General features: G+C 40.7%; 1 long non-coding RNA gene across 1 annotated transcript; it reads left to right on the forward strand.

Moving 5' to 3' along the window:
• Positions 1-11,677: 11,677 nt before the first annotated feature.
• Positions 11,678-15,186, forward strand: LOC119717217 (uncharacterized). The gene is made up of 2 exons (XR_005266411.2): positions 11,678-11,940; positions 12,105-15,186. It is a non-coding gene; the product is annotated as an uncharacterized lncRNA (long non-coding RNA).
• The last annotated feature ends 5,410 nt before the right edge of the window (positions 15,187-20,596 follow it).

The following is a 20,596-nucleotide window of genomic DNA, read 5'->3' on the forward strand; positions in this document are numbered from 1 at the left end:
CCAAGCCAAAGTTGTCTATTGGATATGGTGGGGCTTTGCGTTTTGGCTTAAATAAAGCACAGAACAGAAACACCGTAAAGTCTCATCTGTATATCTGGAACCATGCTCGAAGAACAGTTTTGTTTGTAGTTTCCATTTCTAAGAAGGGTTGCTTTTGTGAGGCAAGTGGAAATAAAACAGTAAGGAAAAGAAATACTCCTCCCTATGGAGATGAACAAGAAAAATAGGGAAGGCCATTAAAATCCTAGGACTAAAAAAAAAAAAAAGACCAGAAAATAAACAATTCCTGCTTTGTCATCAGGGACACAGGAAAAAATTATATTGTCTCTAACTTTGGTAAAATTCATTTTTCTGTCTCCCCTTAAAGGACTGAAGACAGCAACAAGAATTGCAATACCAGTGCACTTCTCAGCTTTACTGATCTCCATTCTTTCCACTACCAAATTACCAGGCTTCTCAAAAAAAAGCTTTTAGTTCATGAAAAGTTCAAGGATTGCACTGAAGGACTAGAACAGAGTTTTTAATTAAATTCCAGACTTGTTATCTAGTTAGTGTATCGTCACAACAGACAATTTTGCTTTGGAGATACTTTACTTTAGGAATGATTAAAGTGATAATATACACCACAAAACTAATTAGACCAAAAAGAGACTTCTTCAAGAAAGTCGGGAAAAGAAGAATCCTGTCTCTGGGTTATTGGATCCCTTTTGTTTAGTGTTTGTAACAGGCACATGGTAGGATATAGTGAAGTATTGTATTTCTTGAACAATACTAGAAAAACAAATATATAAAAATGTAGTTCATGCTTTCATGTTTTGTTGTGTTTTGTTTCATTTAGGTAGGCAAGGCTCCTTGCTTGTGATGGTAGCTGTAGGATTACTGCCCCAAAAACACTTGCAGTTCTGTCAGCTGAGGACAAAAGGAACACAACCCCAGCTGAACTCAAGGATTTTCTTTTCCTGAGGCACTTACTAGGAGAGCCCATCACAAGCTTTTTTTCATCTTTCCAGTATTTAGGACCACTTTTCTCAGACCAAGTCCACAGTTGGATCCTTGGGAACACAGCTGCTACAGACATGAATTCTCCACGTAAGACCACGTGTCCTGCATGTCCTTTCCCTTCCCAGTGCACGTGTATCATGAGGGTCCTGCTTCCAGCCGTGCTGATTAGGTGTGTGGCTAGAGTCAACTGGCTAGTTGGGATGATTTCTTTAATTATTCCACTGGGAAGATTAAACTATTTCCCTAGCTGTATCCAGTGAGCTAGCCATGTATTTGACACCCTCTATTTACAAGGAGATGACAAGGCAAAACATTTGGTATTGGGTGTAATGGACAGATGGATTATGCAGAAATTTGGAGGTGGAGTAAGCAATATATTTAAGAGAGGTACAAATTTGTAGATTGAAGCCCTTGGTTTAAAAGTTTATGAAAGATTTGAGCCCTTTCATTGCTGTCCTGCCCTAGATACCAACACAACAGTGAAATAAAAAAAGAGCTCATCAAGAGCACTTTGGGCTCCTGGAGAAACTTCTCACAGTGAAGAAAGGTTTCTAAGCTGGCCTGAGGAAAAAGGGAAGCCTGGGAGGAGCAGATGATCCCATAGTTGCTGTTGGCCATTGTGGTGTCAGGGGCAGTTTCTGGAAGATCTGAATTCTCTCCTGACAGGCCTGTGGGTATCTCTGGTGGCTTGGCTGCTGCATAGGTCACATTGCGTGTGCATCAGCATCTCCCAGCACTCCCAGGAAGCCCCACTGTTGGTGGGGCAGTGTGGTGAGGGCAGGCTGTATGGGGACAGCCCCTCCTGGGACACCACCCAGATCACACAGTGTCAGGGCAGTCCTGGTGTGGGGCATTCACACACATTTAGTACCTCACTAGCCTTGTATGACTTTCAAGACTAGCAAGTTATGAGTGAGAGGAAATATCTTTCAAAGTGTGAAAAAGCCATTTAAAGGTAGGCACAGCAGCTCTGGATTTTTACACTGCTTCTATCAAATGTTCCTCCTGATCCCAGGAGTCATCTTTAGTTTCTCTGGTTTGTCCATTACGCTCTTTGGTGAGCCCATTAGCATCCCACAGGCTGTCTAGGAGGGCTCAGTCCTGCTTCACGGGGTGCAGAGGCTTCAGGCCCTGCCTGATGTGCTACTGATATCAAAGATGCCTGCAGTGTCTTGAGTTGTAAAGCTTGCTCATAATAAAGACAGATTTATGGATAGGGGATGCTTGTGTGGTGTATTCATAATAGCTTTCTCCTTGTAGAAATGTATATTCAAAAAGATAGAGAAATGTTGAGCTGCCAAAAAAGTGATTGAAGCAGCTACCTATTATCTTTCAGAGAAAAAAAATAATGTTCATTTGTCACTGACCATCTTCTCTTGATGTGGTTATCCCCAATTAGGCTAAAAGTGCCAGAATTACAATATAGTGTCTGCCAATTTAGCTTTACAATGGCTTGATAATTATAGAGCAGGAAAATAGTATGTCTGGAAGGGTGTTAACTGAGGAGCAAGGGAGCGTGTAACTAAACTTGACAACGATATAGAAAGGCAAGAAAAAGACACTACTGGATAATAGCGTTATGGTGTGCAGGAGTTATTTACATGCAACCAGAGCTTGTCACAAATAATGAGAATTAGAGGAAAGCCCCTGGCCCTGCACGCTACACTCACCATGGATCCTCTTGGCCTCAAAAATGCAAGCATGGGAGTTTAATCTACTTTCTGTGTCACACAGTGCAGAAAATCAAAAACTAAGACTTCTGGCTGGGCCTAAAGCATGGTCATAGTGTCAGTCTCCAACTACCAGCTCTCCAAGCAAGTTCCTTTTCAGAGGTAAATCAGCTCAAGAGAAAAGTGGGAAGGGGAATATGAGATATTTTTTTTTTTTTTTAATTATGATGATTTTTTTTTTTTTTTGTAGAAACCATGGAGTTTGGGGGCTGGGAGGAACTCCCAGGAGTTGTAAGGACTCATGTTAAAATCCACACTAGACAGTATTGTGGCATTCCCTTCATTGTCAAAGAGCAATTACAGAAAGCTTAGCCAAAACTTCTACAGACTTCTATGGATTTCACCAGAGACTTTCCTAACTTCAGCCTGGTCTACTTGTTCTCTGAAGTATTTAACTTTGCTGTGAACAAATGCAGGCTTTCTCTGCTTTGGCCTGTCTTGACCTGAAGTTATGGTTAGCGCAACTCTAATAATTATTGGAAGTAGATTAGCACAGATACAATACCGTGCTAATACAACCCCATTGGTTTTAGCCTGCTCTAAGCATGTGCAGAGTGAGCTGGAGTTTGCCTGGAGAACACTGTGTAAATGTTCTTTCCCCTGAATTAAAAGGGAGGTTTGTACAGCATCCAGCAGAATGTCCTGCTCTGTGACAAGGTCTTTTATCTGCGCTGAAAAATAAACAAGGATTGTATCCATAGCTAATAAATATCTTCAAGATTTGGCCCATAGAAATGATAAATGGGATAGGTCTGTCAGATTATGAGGTGTACCTACGATTTCTCAATTTTTTTTTCTAACTGTGGCTGCACATTAGTGGAGACACTGTGCCAAAAATTACCCAGTATCGTGATATTCACTACATTGCATAATACCCCACTTTGTGGGCAGGAAGAAAAAAAAAAAGTAAAGCTAAACAAACAATATTCCTTCTTCTCCGAATCAAGAAACGTACATTTTTAGCTGTCATGGTGACAAAGAAAGCTTAAAAACTGGAAGCAAGCTCACTATTCAGGATTGAAGAGCAGGAGAACAGGCAGCAGTTGCCCTGCACTTTTAAGTAAATCAATCTTACGGGTAATTTTTAAGTCGTTCTCCTGATTTAGAGGGGCTGCACTGCTGATCTTGTGCAGAGAGGATGAATCCCATTGCCTGTTGCCCTCTTTCTGGAATCACATTGCCTCCCTGTGGTTTTCCATCAAACACTTTGATGTGAGAAAAGTGATGTTTTGCTTTTTGTTTATTTCTTTTAATGCAACATAACAACTGTGAGAAAGGGAAGAAGGCAGCTTGAGCCTGCAGCCAGCAGATGCCCCCTGGGTGGCCAATGGCCAGTGCCATGCAGTCTGGGTGGGTTCTCACCTGCAGAGGGGTCAACACCATCCTGTGTAGCATACTGGAGTGGTAAACATCATGTGTGAGAAATGATCTACTGCTCTCCTAAAGAGCTATTTGCCTGCTGAGTAAGTTTCATACTTGGAGTGTCCAGGAAAATTGCAGTTATCCAATTCACCCCATTAAGAACCATTTTCCATCCAAACCATCAATGCTTAGTATGTAACTGAAGCTGCTGCTTGCATTGCTGGTGAAGCATTCACTGTAAATGTATGCAGTTATGTTGCAGCAGAACGGCTGTCCATGTCACTAAAATTCAGCCTAGGAAGTATTTTCTTCATCTCTCCCATGTCACACAGTTTCTGCCCTCAAGTATGCTGCCAAGGCTGTAGGTGCTGCTTCAGGCTTCAGCAGGTTTAGCTGGTGTGCATAAGATCAAAGTTTGAACATTAATTTTCATCCAGTGTGTGTACAAATACATACAGCCTACCCCATCTGTGCAAAGTTGGGCATCTTCCAATCTTCCCTTCTGGTCATGTCTCACATCTCTACCTAGGGAGATGTAAATATTTCCGAATCTGACTCTGGGTGACTAAGGTGCTTCCATGCCATCTATTGGCTCTGAAACACGATATATTCCTCCCAGCTTCTCCACGCTGAGGTAAGACAGCCTGGTCCTACACCATCCCACAAAGACACCTCACCAGTACTTCACAAGGTTCATGGGTTCTTCTCATCTGTTCTTTCTCCCATTCTCTCCCTCTTTACTGTTGTTTCTTTGTCCCACGCCTGCCTGAGCAAGGGGTGAGGGATGCCTGTCTGCTTCCTGGTGTTGGTGGGGCATCTCTTGCCACATGGTTGTTCATAGGAGAACTTGAACACTGTATGGCAATGCATTTTTTTTCCTAACAGTTTCATGCCATTGTAAACTGTGTAAGAAAAGCAGCACATCCAGGGCTGAAAAAAGTGTTTTGAGGTAGCTGCAGGCCTAGATAAGCCCAGGTTTCAGAGGTTTCAGGGTTTCACTTTTGTTGCCTCCTGGTGATGCACCCAGCAATAAGACTTTTTCAGGTCCTGTGCTTCAAGACACACTTACCCTCCTTCATATCCTTCAAAAACTGGCTATATTATACATTAAAATGGCACCTCATTAAATGGATCTCAGCTGTTAAATCTTCCTGGCTTGGCATCTTACTCCTCTTCCTCCCCTCCTCACTTGAACTGCCATGACTTGGGAGAGTCAGGAACCTGGGCACATTTAAAAATCCCCTTAGGAGATTGTCTGTTTCTCCAGAAATGTAAATGCTTATGAAGCTCTGGCCTGTTGGCACCTTAGCAAGTTTCATCTCTCCATACTTGATCTGTTTCCAGGAGCACCCAGAGCTGACAAGCAGAGAAGTAGGTGGTATCCCTGCAGATTCTCTAATCAGATAAACTAGTTACCAAACATAATGAATAATTAAGAGAAAGTTAACAATAATAGTATGGCTTCTTTACAGCTTCTTAATGGTTTCCTTTTATTTTATTTTAGGTTGGATGTTAGGAAGAACTTCTTTACTGAAAGGGTTGTTAGACACTGGAACGGGCTGCCCAGGGAGGTGGTGGAGTCACCATCCCTGGAGGTCTTTAAAAGACGTTTAGATGTAGAGCTTAGGGATATGGTTTAGTGGAGGACATGTTAGTGTTAGGTCAGAGGTTAGACTCGATGATCTTGAGGTCTCTTCCAACTGTGAAATTCTGTGTGATTCTGTGTGATTTCTATTCACTTGGAAAGAACCCTACTAAATGGCAAAAATGAATACATATAGAGTCACCGGGCCAAATGCTTTCCTGATGATTGGCCAGTGGGGTTGCTCTTGGGACAAATTCAGCTCAGTGGATTTAGGTATGTCTCTGTTTTCCATGTGAAAGGACTCACAGCTGATAGGAAGCATACCTTGGCACATTCCCACAGTCCATGAAAAGAACCCATGTTTCATGTCTTTTAAATCTGAAGATGTGCTGTGTGTCATATTTCACATCACATAACCCTTGGAAAACTATTTCAGCCTGCTTAAGTCCTTTGTGATGCAATCTGCACAAGGAAGTGAAAATAACTGTCCTTTCAGGGATTTTTGCATCTTTAGGGATTCCCCAGTGGAGTAGAACCAGGGCAGAGGGATAAATGCCCCCTTCCTGCCCCTGCATGAAGGGTTGTAACATGGAGAGATGTGAAAGAGGATTCAGGACCAAAGCATCTGGCCTTCTGTCCATTGCCTCCCTGTGGAAGGGAGCATACGAGCCATGGATGTGGTTTGCCTTTGGGTTAAGCACACCACAGAAAAATGGTCTGCAGGCACCTTTCTGTTTCCTCCCTATCACACCCCTCTTTGTTGTGGTGAGCCCAGCGTGTCAGATCCCCAGGATCTGTCCCCAAATATTTAGCTCATTTTGTACATATTGCCTTCAAGTAATCATACACCACTGAGTCATACATCATGGGATTAACAATCCTACACATGGTATAAACAGAACCTAAATAAAATCCCAGAAAAAGGATATTGCCTTTTAAATAAGTCCTGACAGCTGTGGAAAATATTATGCCCCAATACAACCCTCCCATACGACATACATTAATATGAAGAGAACCCCAAACTGTTCCTCTGGATATTTTGTAAGGTTTTATTTTATTATGGATTGGACATATTGAAGTAAGACTATAATCTTATTGTGCTCTGACCTGTGTTTTTACTGCGCTGTATAAACAGCAGTTACTATGTTAGATGGAGAAATGTTTACAGAAAGAAGAAATAAAAACAAACGGATTTATTGTGTTGCAGAAATTTGAAACAGGGCCGAAAGGCTGCCCATGTGTTTTGTGCTCATAAGACCTTTTCCTGATGGAAACAGACAGCTTAGACATGACAGAAGCACAGAGGTCCTGCGCTATCAAAAATAAAATGTAATATCCGCACTGCAGTGACTCTCTCCAGCCAGCCTTGCCTACAATCAAAGCCCTTGATACGTCTTTGCTGTTGTCTGTTCACATATAGCAGGGTTGGGATCTAATTTTTTTAATAGATTTTGAAATTGTTTTTAAGTGCTAGTGAAAAGTGCCAGATTGACAGCTCTGGAGTCTGGAGTCTCTTTTTAACCGCAGAAAGAGTACAGCACGGGAAATGGCAAAACAAACTTCCTTCCCCAGCCCTGCTCCCAAACCCCATCAGTGCAGAGGAGGAGGGAAGCACGGCACATTGCCCTTCCCCGCTGGAAACACCTCGAGCTGCAGCCATTGCCCCCTCCAGCATTAAGGCAAGAAGTTGCCCGGGGCACCCGTAAAGCCGGTCCAGGTGAGCAAAGCACCAGGGAGAACCTTTCTCTCCTCCTCTCTTCGAAAAGCCAACTTCTTCTTAGGGTGAAGATTGTTAGAGAAAACTGGACTTTTTCACATTTCCTGATTTGGCTTCTTTTGTTCTGTTGACATTTTTATTGACAAGTGTTATCAAGATCAATGCCAATATGATTCGCTTCTATTTTCCATTTTTCCAAATGCTGTGTTTTTGGCAGAAAAGAATGCTAATAAACATGTCAGTGATATCCTTGATAAGAACAGTGATTAGAAACATCATATACAAAACTTTTAGTGATAAAACACAGAAGTGAAAAACTGGCCTATTTTCAATTCCACAAAGTGGAAACAATTTTGAAATTTTTTAGGATTTTTCTGTTTTGCATTTCAACCAGCCTTGTGATCCTCCAAGTCAAATCTCCAAAGGCTGCTCAAAAAGGAAGAAAGAGCCTCTTAAAATGAAATCCTGGCCCCACTAAAGTCATCTGCAAAGCTCCAGTTGAATTCAACCCATCTAGAATTTCACCCCTTATTTGTATACTGAACAAATCTGATCTGGAGTCGGTAACACATAATAAACATGGGACCCTAGGATGCCATTTTTAGTCACTTTTCAGGGGAGAACTGTGCTTTAATTTATTTTGTCAACTGTTTCCACTTAGGTTTTGCCTATTAATGCTCCTGTTACCCACTGCACAGTGAGGTTATACCTCCTGTAAGTTCTTCTTCTCCCTTAATAGTTGTGGTACTTTTGAAAATATTGCTCTGCTTAATATGTGATTTCAGAATAATGAATGCTTGTCAAGCTGATTTTTTTTTGCTGTCTTAAAATGGGTGGATATGTTAAGCAATTTGTGCTAAGAAACAGGCATGATATGACTTAAAAATGACAGTGGGACCACTGAACGGGCCGAATTATCTAGAGCATCTTCCCAATAATCAGATGTCAGCTATTTGGCTGTTAAAAGGATGTTTCAGAATTCATGATACTTTAAATGAGTTCTGTCCCTTTCAAACCCCCATAGTGCAATGTCTGTGTATACATGAAAAATGATTTTCTGAGATTAACTGTATATCAGATAAAACCCTTAAAGATTCTGACAGCCACCAAGCAGAATAAGGAGGGTGACACACATCCTTTCACCTTCACAGAAGAGGAAATCATAGTACAAGTGGTATTCTTAGTAACATTAACAATAATCAGTAACATTAAACAAACCAGGGATGTAAGGGGATTATCCTGAAATAAGAATTAGTCAAAAAGAAAAACACATACACACACACAAAACAACAACAGAAAACAAAACAAAACAAAACAAAACACAGAAAAAGCCTGGAGAAGAATGTTTCCTGATTTTTTTTTCTCTCTCTCTTTTTTATTTTTTTTTTCTTTTTTCTTTTTCCCTCTTTTAGCAGTGGACAGTATACATATCTTCCCATTATGAATAGCTCCTTGAGAAGCTAAAGATGGATGTTCTGAAAAATGACAAATAATGCTTTTTGTGTGGAAAATTATGCTAAGTAATAAATACAACAAACATCTCTAACAAAATTAGCTTTTCTAAAGCTAAAACCATTAACTCTAAGGTCTAATCCCTTGGATGGTTCCAGGGCTGGGACAAGTACTAGCTCATCCTGGCATGCTCCAGCTCCATCGATCCTTCCAGCAGTATGCAGCTCCAACATCTTCCCCTACAGGCCTATGAGCTGTCAGGCTTTCAGGTAATGGCAGTTTTACATATAGAAACGTTGTCACTAACTCACATTAAAAGTTGACAGGATTAGATGTCAAGAAATGACATTGGTGTAGAATTCCAGATTTTGGAGGAAAGAAAGAAAGGATTTTTTTCTCATATAGTAGGTGTAGGTGTATATGTATTAAAAATGGCTATTTGAAGTTATTTAGAAATTGGGAAATCAGTAAGAAGATGTCTAACTCACTGAATGCAGGTGATGGTAAGCATTATATAAGCATTAATAAGCATAAATAAGCATTAATTGCACAGCTTTGTTAATTTTATGCCTTCTTTGCTCAAGGAAAATTGGGCTGGAAAGAAATTCTAGAAGTTAACTAGTCTCCACTGAGGAGGGATCAACTTATCTATTGTATGGGGTATAATCTACATCTTCTGAGCTAGGTGAGGCATTTTACATGATCAGAAGTGAGAGATCCGTGCAGATAGCCATCTGCATTGCTTTCAGACAGCAGAACTTGTGTTATTAGCATCATATAGGCTGGAGCTGCCTCAACACAGCGTGGAGAGTGTTTTACATCATTTCTTATCACTCCGTTGGAATACCATGGCTAGAAATTAAGTGTGGGCTGATAAGAGCTTCAAAACCTTTTTAGAGTAAAAAATTGAAAGAAATGTAACCTATTTATTTTGTCACACAGAAACTGGGACCATGGTTCCAGGTGACGTAGGAGCCACTCTAACAGCTCACTGCTGCAAAAAGGGATGGCCCAGCTTCATGCTATAGTCTCCAAGGGCCACCTACATATTCAAAATCCCTCACTGGGAGGAGATTTTGGATATCAGATAGCTCTCAATTTTATCAGTACAAAGGGTATAAAAATCAGCAGTTGGAAAGGTAACCTTTACACGGCAGTGATGTTTCCCTCAAAAAAAAAAAGATCAGTCATCTCTGATTGCTGGAACAATTTCTCCAAAGCTGTAATGGATTGCCCAAACTGGAGATCTCTGTTAACTTCCAGGGCAGCCAGAAGGTATCAGTTCAGTTCAGGAATCACTTCATGGCCTTTGTTATTTCACAGCTGTTGTTATGTCAAAAGTCAGACTAGATGATCATAACAGCTCCTTTCAGCTGTCAGGTCTTTGGAGCTATTATACAATTTTAGAAAAATCCTACCCTGGCTCCAATGAGTTACATATGGTATGAGTGAAATTCAGTGGAGAATGCTGCCTGTAGAGGTACGTGTACTCTCAGTATGTTGTTGTACAAATAGGTATAGTGCACAAAGAGAAAGACAGGTGAGCTTTTGAGTGAGCATGAGAATGAAACAAGATGATGCACTACAGAGAGCATGACAGCTCGATAAAATGGATCTCTATTTAAAACCAGTCATCTAATGGAAAAAGAGAGAACAGATGGTGAAATAACTCTCTAAACAAGCTGCTGCTTTAGACTCTGGCCTTCCACAAACAAGTTGCAAGAATTTCTGATCCATGGTCCAGTGATTAAAGAGACCAAATTCAAAGGAAGAAGTGGGGGAAATCAAAGAGGGAGGGGGATGGAGGGGGAAGAATGCATAAAACCCCAACAGTTTAGGTTTCATAGTGGAATATCAAAGCAATATTGAAATATAGGAATATCAAATACCAATACTTTATTTTTATGTTTTGCATTTACTGAATCACTTTCAATTGTATGAATCCCTCTGCCCTTAAGCCCTATGATATAAATTTTATTGGATTTAAAGGAAACAGATTGGGAATCTGGGACAGAAATATATATATATTTTACCAGTACAGATTTTATGGTTTTGCCAAAGGAAGCTTCAAAAACGTTTGAAGTGTTGCTTGCTTAGTACTCCTAACGTATTCAGAAGTCGGGAATGAGAAGAAAGAGAGATGTAAGGGAAAGCAGAGAGAGCTGTGCAAAACCAACTAACGTTTTCCCCCTGGAAGCAATAAAGTGATCAGAGGCTTCAAGTGTGCCTGGGGATGTGTGAGAGTGAGATGGAGATGGTGAAGAGAAGGGGCTCTGGATAGCTGCCAAGAGACCTAGCAATGGCCAGATCCCACTTTGGCTGGGGGGGCTGGGTGCTCCCCAGATGTGCACCTCTTCTGTTTTCAGGAAAAATATCAGTTACATTTAGGTCTGCTACCATTTGTAATAGGGATAATCAATGATCTGATCATCCATTAGCAGTCTTCTTCACCATGGTGGTGACTGCCATTGGTTTGTGCTTTCCAGAGACCAGTTGTCTGCTTGGCCACTTCTGTTTGTGTGTCCTACTAGGCCCAGTGCTGGAGGCTGTACTGCTGCAAGTCCAAGGCTGCAGCTTCCTCAAGACCCAAAATGCAGAACTCCATTCAATGTGGAAAGCTGCTTTGCTGAAAGGATGAGCAGCTGGTTGCTAAATAGTTCCTCATCCTGCCTACCTTGGCTATGAGTCTCTTGGGCTAGCTGCAAAGCAGCTAATGGTGATGACCCACACACCTGAGCCTCTCTGTAGCAGCTGTAGTAAGTTAGGATGTTAACAAGGAGGATGAAATAGTCCTCCTTTGACTCTTTCAACTTCTTGGTGAGAAGAAAATGGAGAGAAAATTTCTTCCTGAAAAGGAAATGATGGTTGTGGAAGGACGTACAAGAGGCAGGGGAAGCTTTAATACCTCCTGGCTTTGGGGAAGCTGAGGGAGCCACAAGGCCTTTAACTTCCATAAATAAGGCAAATGTGGACAAAAACATGAAGTCTGTGGTGATGGTGGTGTCACCTGTTGATTCTAAACACTGAGAAATTCAGTTGTTTTCATCACTGATGACTGAAGGGGCCAAAAAAAAGAACTGGCCTACCACAAGGTAGGAGTTGCTGAAGGAGGGGAATGTATTTATGGAGATAGCTGAACCTGAATGAGGAAGGGTGTTGATCTGCCTTTCTTGAAATGTATGGGGCTGGGTATTTGTTTCTGGTTGTCAATGACTGGTCTCCATTAACCCTGAGTAACTCTTTGTTTTCTGAGTAGTCTCAGAGATTCTCCAGACACAGAGGAGGAAACTGGGAGGCAGAATGGCTGGTGGAAAATGAAGAGTATCTGTGGCCTTCATTTACTTCAGAACTATTCCAGAAGCTCTACCGGGAGAGGTAGGACCAGGCAGTTAAATCCTCTACCAAAGATGGGAGGTCATATAGCTCCATATATAGGTCATATAGCAAATTCACCAAAAGCATTAATTTGTGTGAGCAACTGTACTTTAGAGCCATCTTGTTTACTTGGGCATTGGTCACTGAAAGTGTTTAATAATGGCTATTTATGTTGCCACCATTTGAAGTTGCTCTGTCCTCAGAGTTCACATTCACTCTTCCACTAATGTGTCACCACTTACTTGTCACTAAATTACATTTTAAATGTATAACCTCTTTAATAAGAGATGGGCCCAGCAAATAGTTTCTAGCAAAATATATTTTTTAAGCTAAATCCTGAGTTCACTTCAGCTGTGTTTGTAATCTCTGAATGCTGAAGAGAGCAACTTTGCTAACAGTGATGTCTTCAGGAAAAATGACTGCCAAGCAGATACTAGAGACTATGCATGGAACATAAATTATAATGAAGTAAGAGTGTGCCGTAACACTTACCTTGCGTTAATACAAGCAGAAGATAATCTGTAATGTGTTCAATAAATTTAATACCGGATATTTGTAATTGTTCATTGGAATCACTTCTGTGATTGGGGAAAAAAACAACAACAACAAAAAAAAACAACACATTTTTTCCTAGAGAAAATACATTTATTGTGCTTTTAATTTTTCTTCTCCTGAAGAAGCCTACATGTATATTGACCAAAAAATGCTTCTCGTTCCTGGCCTTTTGTTGCTATTTCAACAACCAAACTTTTTGTGTAAAGCGCTTAAAAATCTGAATGAATTCTCATGAGATTCTGAGTAGAATCTGAAAAACTATTCATCAAGAATTATGATAATTAATCTGATTAAGCATATTAAGTGAAAAAAAATCATCTGCCAATTATCTAATTTCAGAACTAAAAGTATGTTGTGGAATGATCTGGAACAAAAATAAAAGGGTAACTTCTGTTCAGTAATTAGTGGGATTTGTCAAAAGCACACTCAGTGTTCCCCACAGGTTTGCATATTAATGTGAATTAATTAAAAAAAAAAATAATTCAATGATATAATATTCTTATTGATTTTGATCTCAAGGAAAACTTTAATTGAATTCACTGGACTATAGATTCTAGGCTCTGAAAAGAAGGTTATTGCTATCCAGTGTGGAAAATCTCATCCTGTGGGAGAGGAGGGATAACCATAATACCAGTAATTCTTGACAAAAAACCGTCTATGTGGCTGCTGAAGGAAGACAACTGTGGCATTAAAAAATCTTTACTATTAAATTACAATGTGTACTAGGACTTACACTCTGAAACAGACTTTCTTGTGCATAATCCTGGTTAATAAAATGGTTGGAAGGTTTGAATATTTTTTAGCTGATGGTTCTGACAAGTTAAGACTAAATATACATTGCTGCAACCACCGTTGTATATACGTTTCATGCACAAATGGAGAAAATAACATGTTGACTGTAATTTCATAAGACCAGAGGGATCAGTCTCAGATTCGTATCTTAAGATAAAACAGTGCAATTACCATCGCAGTCCATCTTTGGAATGTCTTCAGTCTAAGAAAAGTCAACCATAATTGTGGATTTCAATGGAATATAGATGTAGCAAAAATGTTTCAGACCACTGTGATTACATCATCTGCATCTTGAAGATCCTGTGCTGTTCACTCCTGAGCCCAGCACAGCCACAGCTCTCTCGGTATGCTGTAAAGATCAGTGATACTGTACAGATGAAGAAAAAACAAACAAACCCCAATTAGGGCTTATAGGGATTAGTGTGCCAACATACACAGGTTTGCTTGCGTGCCTGGAGAGCAGAGGGTGAGGCCTGGGGGTCTTGGCTGTGATCCCACCTCACAGGCTTTGTTCAGGCCAAGGGTGGGTGGTGGAGGAACCACTGCCCATCTCTGTGTCCCTCTGATGAAAATATAGGGCCAGAGGAGACTGCCTCTTATATGGACAGTCTATAAACACCTCACTGGGGCTGCTAGTGGTGGAGACCTTCGTGTGGGTCGCCTGAAAGATTTGCCAGAAGTGACTTCTTATAGCTGGGGAATGCAGTAAATGAGAAGAGACTGGAGAAATGAGACCTTGTGTTAGCAGGGCAGCTCTAGGACCTGTGCTCTCTCTCCCTCTTCTGCAAAACGGATAGACCTCACTGGGATGCTCTTGTTCTCCTGCTGAAAACTTGTGCTAGCACTGGGGCACAGACAGTCTGCCCTGTCGTCTATGGGACTGTCAGCACTGTGATGGATGGGAGCTGGGTGGAAATGCAGGAACGTGGCAGAGAGCACAAGAGTGATCCCCGAACACCATTACTACCTTGAGCTTTTGGTTTCTTTTCTGTCCCCAAAGGCACTGTGTATACATTGTGTATCCTGCTTCTCAGCCATAATAGAGCAATGTGACATGCCACATATGGTGCCATGGACCTCTTTTATTTAACCCACCCTTGGAAAAAAAAAAAAAATGCAGTGCCACCGCCATCTCACAGACTTATGCAAGTTATAATAATCACCATTTTAATTTTTCCCACAACTTTGAGGCTTAATAGCTTTAAAATCTTACAAGTTGTAAAAACAATTAAAGCAATAATTTTAAAAATAAGCAGAATGGGACCTTCAAAAGAATGTGAACCTTTAACACTTCACAGTTAAATAAGGACCTTGTAATACAGTCACTTGAAGGCCAGCCCTGAGAAAACGCAGAAGCATCCTGTGAATTTGTTGATGCTAGTTCAGACAGACTGTTTATTTTCATGATTTCATGGAAGAATTTTAATTTAATGAGTGTTTTATACACTAATGTAAAGCATAGTTTCAACCCTATAATTATTGTGTCAAAATATTTCTGCTTAAACAGCAGCAGCTGACTACAGAAATGTGATTTACATCTGAATTGTATCAGGGGGACACTGCTAAAAATAATCATCATGTGTCTCTTAATTGAATAAAAAAATTAACAAAGACTATCAATGTATCTCTCAGCCTCAGTATTTCTGCCTTTCATTTAAATGTTCTGCTTATTTGCTTATTGACTTTTTAGGGCTAAGGTTTCCAGAAAAAGTAAAGGCACAGAATAGCCGTGTGTCATTTTGCCCACCCGTTTCTCCCTATTGCACACACAGCGATGGGAAATTGCATGAGCAAATTGTCGGTTCCTGTCATTGGGAGCCTACATTTTTTGAAAATCTCACCATTAATCTTTCAGCTCAGTTTTAAAATAACCAACTGCCATCATGAAACAGGTTTCTCATGCTGTTTAAGGCTGTCAGCAGGTTTTGACCAGTTCAGGCCACATTTCGCTCTTGGAATGGGGTTAGAAATGTGTTTTTTTGTTGTTGTTTTTGTTGGAGAATTAATCTTTTGAGGTAATGCCTAGGACAGCTTCAGATGGGAGAAATCTTACTTGCACACTTCCAATCTGTTTATACCGTCACACCACTGGAGATAGGAACATAGCCTTGCTGCAGCTGCCCTGGTCTTTGTCTAGCATTTGTCCTTCTGTAGAGTAGGGCTGTTCTCTGTTTGTCTTACGGTACCTTCTAGAGGCCCCAGATGAGGCAGTGTGCCACTGTACTGAGTGTTGCATGCCCCTCCAAAGGAGGGAAGGTCTTTTCCCCAAAGAAACTCCAATCTACACGCACAAGCCAAGGCAAAAAGAGGAAGCATCATTATCCTTATTTTGGAAAGTGAGGGCTGATATTAAGGCTACTTCCAGATGGGTAGATATGGCACCCTTCTGCCATGTTTGGCTCCCTACCAAGGAAGGTCTCTAATGCCCCCTAAAACCTCCTGTGCCCACCATTCCCATCATAAAGGAGGGAGGGGCAGGAAAGGAAGAAACCAAGGGCCATAGCCCCCTTAATTCAGCAGAGGAATGCAAATCTAGGATAGCATCATAGCATATACCTGCCCTTCAGTCTAGGCAACTTCCAACATTATGTTAATGTTTGAACTCAACTGGGAAATCTGTAGTGAAGCAACTTCTTTGCCTGAGATGTTTAGTTTCACTCATGCACAAAGTAGGGGTGGGAGGGGAAGCCCATGATGCAGTACCATATACACAAATATGCTCAAGTTTGTCTTGTTTTCAAGGGGTACAGTAGCCTGCTTCTCCTCTTCTGCACCGTGGGAGCTTTTGTGGGTTTTCATTAAGGAAATGTCCCTTGTTTGTTCAAAGATATTTTAAGATAGCTAGCTAGTTTGCATATCCTCAGTTTTTCTTTTTCTTTTTTTTTTTCTTTCTCTTATCATTCTGCTTTGTGCTAGTTTCTTTGCACAAAACAGTGCTTACAGCCAACATTTTCTTTTTGAGCCAAGACAGCATCAGCAGACTGCTCCAGCAGCTCTGCAGCAGTGTCAGCAGCCCAGGGTTCAGCAACGAGACCCCAAATGTTAGCCCAATGCACCCCAGTGAGCTACTGAGATCTCCCCACCAAGGCTTGATAGACACTGTCTAAATCTGTTTAGTTCTCTTTTGTTACTATTTTCTGGCTTAAAAATGTATGATTATGGCCTTGCACAACCAGTATGTGAAAGTGAAGAAATCTGCAAGTTAGCAAGAAGTTTCTGTTATGTGTGGCTAAACTGTGTAAACATTGCATACATGCCTTATATATCACACATGGGCATAGAGGTATATGTGTGTGTGTGTGTATAAATATTATGCTTTCCTTATTTGACGAAGCAAAAATTTGGACTCCTCTAAAATTCCAGGCCTGATCCTGATTCTTCTGTATGCATTAGCTTTAGTGCACTGTATTCCTGCGGCAACAGATACTCTCCAATGTGAGCAATGTGATACTAAACCTTTTTCACAGGGCAAGATCCTGAAGATTTGCTATGCCCTTTCATGACACTAGGATCAACTTGTATAGCTGAATCTGGTATTCGTATAGATTTCAATGTCTCTGTGGGAACTGCATATGCTCTTTTTATTTTATACTAAGATTCCACTAAATTGTCCCTTGGATTTATTTCAAAGAAGGAGAAGGGGGAAAAGGCAGTAAAGATTGCTCTTCTTATGCTTTAGTTGTTTTTTTAACTCAATTATATTTTGACAATTCTGTATGAAACTTTGGAGTATGTCTTTGTTTAAGCAGTATACCTTCCATAGGAATAGTCAGTTAAATGTATATGGCTAGTTTCAGGGATAACAAGCTTTGACAAGGGCATTTAGCGGTTGTAATTCAAATCTAATTCAGAACATCTTAGCGCTGGACCTGTCAAGCACTTGAAATGCACTGTAGCTGCAAAACCAAGGGATATGGTCCCAGTCGTGCTCTGTGTGGCATCAAGCTGATGTGTCAACAAGAGCAGTTACAATTACAGGTTCTTTCAAGCATACTAAACTAATTTACAGTACTCTGAAAATGTGGGAAAAGGCCTTGCTAGCCTAAAAGGTATATGGGACTTTCAGACTGCAAAGGCAAGGCAAGTGACAAGGCCATTTCACTCAAGAGTTTCAGTATTATGCAGTTTCAGTACCACCTTTTCTTTCTTTTTTTTTTTTTTTTTTTTTTTTTTGGGGGGGGGTAGATTTGTAACTAGATATTTTCTAGATAATAATAGATTTGCCTTGAAGCCATCAAATACTCTTGTCAAATCCCATTAGAATCACGTTGCACGCTTGTTTGAAACCTCAATCTGAAATGCACCCATTTGCTAAGTGAGGATGGGGTCCTAATTGCACCGGCAGTGACTGGTCCTTTTTGTTTGTCTGTCTTGTTTATATACTAAACACCACTCAGCCTGGCTGCAAAATGCCTTGGCTTCTTCTGCCAGGGCACTGGCACAGGTTGCCCAGAGAAGCTGTGGATGCCCCATCCTTGGCGGTGTCCAAGGCTAGGCTGGATGGGGCTTTGGGCAACCTGGTGTGGTGGAAATGTCTCTGCCCATGGCAGGGGGTTGGAACTGGGTGGGCTTTAAGGTTCTTTCCAACCCAAACCATTCTGTGATTCTATGGTTCTGCTTACATGGATTAGAAAACTTAGTGCAAAGGGAGAGGTCTCTCCAGAAGCAGATCTGATCCAAGGATGTCCCACAAAAAACAAGACAGAATTACAGTAACCAACATGTAATTTTAACATCAAGATATAAAAAGACTTGATTTTAAAGTGCACCAGTGATTTAAAGCAGCTGCACACATTTAGAGGCCATTGCTTTAATGTGCGCACAAAGGCTAATGGAAGCTTTTACAAAAGAAAAAAAAAATAAGGTTTTATGATTTATCTACTTTTTATGCACAACATTATAGGCCCTCTCCCTGGGGACTCATAAATGTGATTTTTACTTCCCAAATTACAAAGCTAGTCAATTATTTGGGAATGAGTCATTCATTCAAAAGTGTCTGTAACGGGATGTGTTAACCATCAGGAAATTTTACACCAATTGGAATTATAAACACCAGAGTAAAAAAAGCTCATGGCCAACCAGCTATGTCTATTTGTGAAACCTCATGCATGGAGCACGGTGTAATGCATGCTGGAGAAGCCCTGAGAAGCTAACTTCTAGGGTAGAAGGGGGCAGTGATTTTTTCCTTTTTTTTTTTTTTTTTTTCCTTTCACTTGTATAAAACGTGTTTATTTTATTTTGGAATAATGTAGTTAGCAAGTCTGTAGCAACTTGCAGTCAAGGCTCCTAAGGTGCCTTATAAACCTTCATCAATTAAGCCTTGCAGCCAAATACAGGGGAAGGAACCATTAACCCATTTAATGGAAAGAGAAGCTGAGGGCCAGTGGTGGCTACTGGTGAGCATACACTTGGGCATTTCCTTTGGTGGCCAAACCCACTCCTTCCCCTAACACAACTCCATCAAGGCTGAGCCAAAGGAGCCGGTGCTGATTTGGATCTGCTCTCTCTTTTATATACCCCTTGGATCCTAAGAGCTTGCATTAACTCACCCAGAACTTGTTCCTTGGGTTGATAGCAAGCCCTGGGCATGGATGCAAACAAAACTCATGGCTTGTTCCTAAGCTGGTTGCCAAAAGATGTATGATTATAACATTGAACTGTCTTTTTGCCACTGTAACTTCCAGCTGTGTTCTAGACCCAATTAAAAAACCTCTGGAGCGGAGAGAGAGAAAAGAGAACTGTGTATGAGCAGACTGATATGTCTCTGTTGACATTTCCTCTGTTCCTGCCTGCTGAAGAAATGATATAACAATTCCCTCCTGGCTCTCGGGGTCTGAAGTCACTAGTGCTGTGACTTGTCCCCACACTTGCCTACTAAATTTTATGTGACAGAGGGATTGTGACAAAGTCTCAATAATATTAGATTATTATTAATTCTATTTTTATTTATTTTAATAGAAGCTGCAAAGGCATCCTTGTAATATTCAGAGTCTTTCTCTCCTGCCCCTTTTCCTTGTCCTACTCCTCAAAAAATTGGAAACTGGGATCAGTTTCTCTGCTGAACAGCATTTCTCAAATCACATGCCCATAAACTTGCCCTAGTAGAATTGTTCATGAATCCTGCATAACTGGAGTTCATTTCTTTTCTGGAGATGACATTTAATCTTTGTTCTCAGGAAAACAAATTCATTCATGCACATCAATGAAAAATGAAGGGTGAAAAAGTAGGGATAGCGTATTTATATTGCCACTGCTTTTTAAAGTATAAATGGGACCCAAATCATTGTTTTTTACTTATTTATTTATATCTCTAAATGAATTTGAGCATTGTAAATAACTTCAGTGATGTTTGCCTCTGTTCTGTGCAGTAAGTGTAGCAAAGAACTGAGTTTTTTGCTTGTGTGTCATCCTTTGCTACAACTGAAATATATTTTAGTAGAAAGTAGACTCTTAATTAGTGAACATAGTCTTCAGGCTCCTAGGTGCTACAACATGTGAAACATAAATCTTATCTCCTCTTGGTCCCAAATGGGCCGCCGGTTCCACATGAACAAAACCCAAATGTCCATGTGAGGACAGAAGTAGAGTTATACAGAGTGCTTGGAAATAAAAGAAGAGAAGCCACCACATAGCAGTGTCTAGATGTGGTCACATACATTAGGTGCCTTGGGGATAAGTCTTAGAAAGGGTAATTCAGACTTGAAATGGGCCACAAGGCATTGGCTAAATGTTGTCAAGAATGGGGAAAGCTTCAGGTACAGGAGTAACTGGCATAGATCTCATCTGCAGGCGGATGCAGAAAAGTGAGTGGTGTCATAAGGCCTACAGCAGATAAGGCTCATTTTCTTTTCTTTTTTTTTTTTTTTTTTTTTTTAATCTCAACCACTGGAGTGCAGAACCGGGTATTTTGCATCTTCAGGTATTTCCTTGCAGCTGCATTTCTGCAGGCTTATCTGCAAATACTGCCAACACAAGGCTGGCATGATGAGGTCTGTTTTCTCTGGGAATGGAAGCAAAATGAAACAT

Source organism: Anas platyrhynchos, chromosome 5 (assembly GCF_047663525.1).
Source record: "Anas platyrhynchos isolate ZD024472 breed Pekin duck chromosome 5, IASCAAS_PekinDuck_T2T, whole genome shotgun sequence".
NCBI classification, from domain to species: Eukaryota; Metazoa; Chordata; class Aves; order Anseriformes; family Anatidae; genus Anas; species Anas platyrhynchos.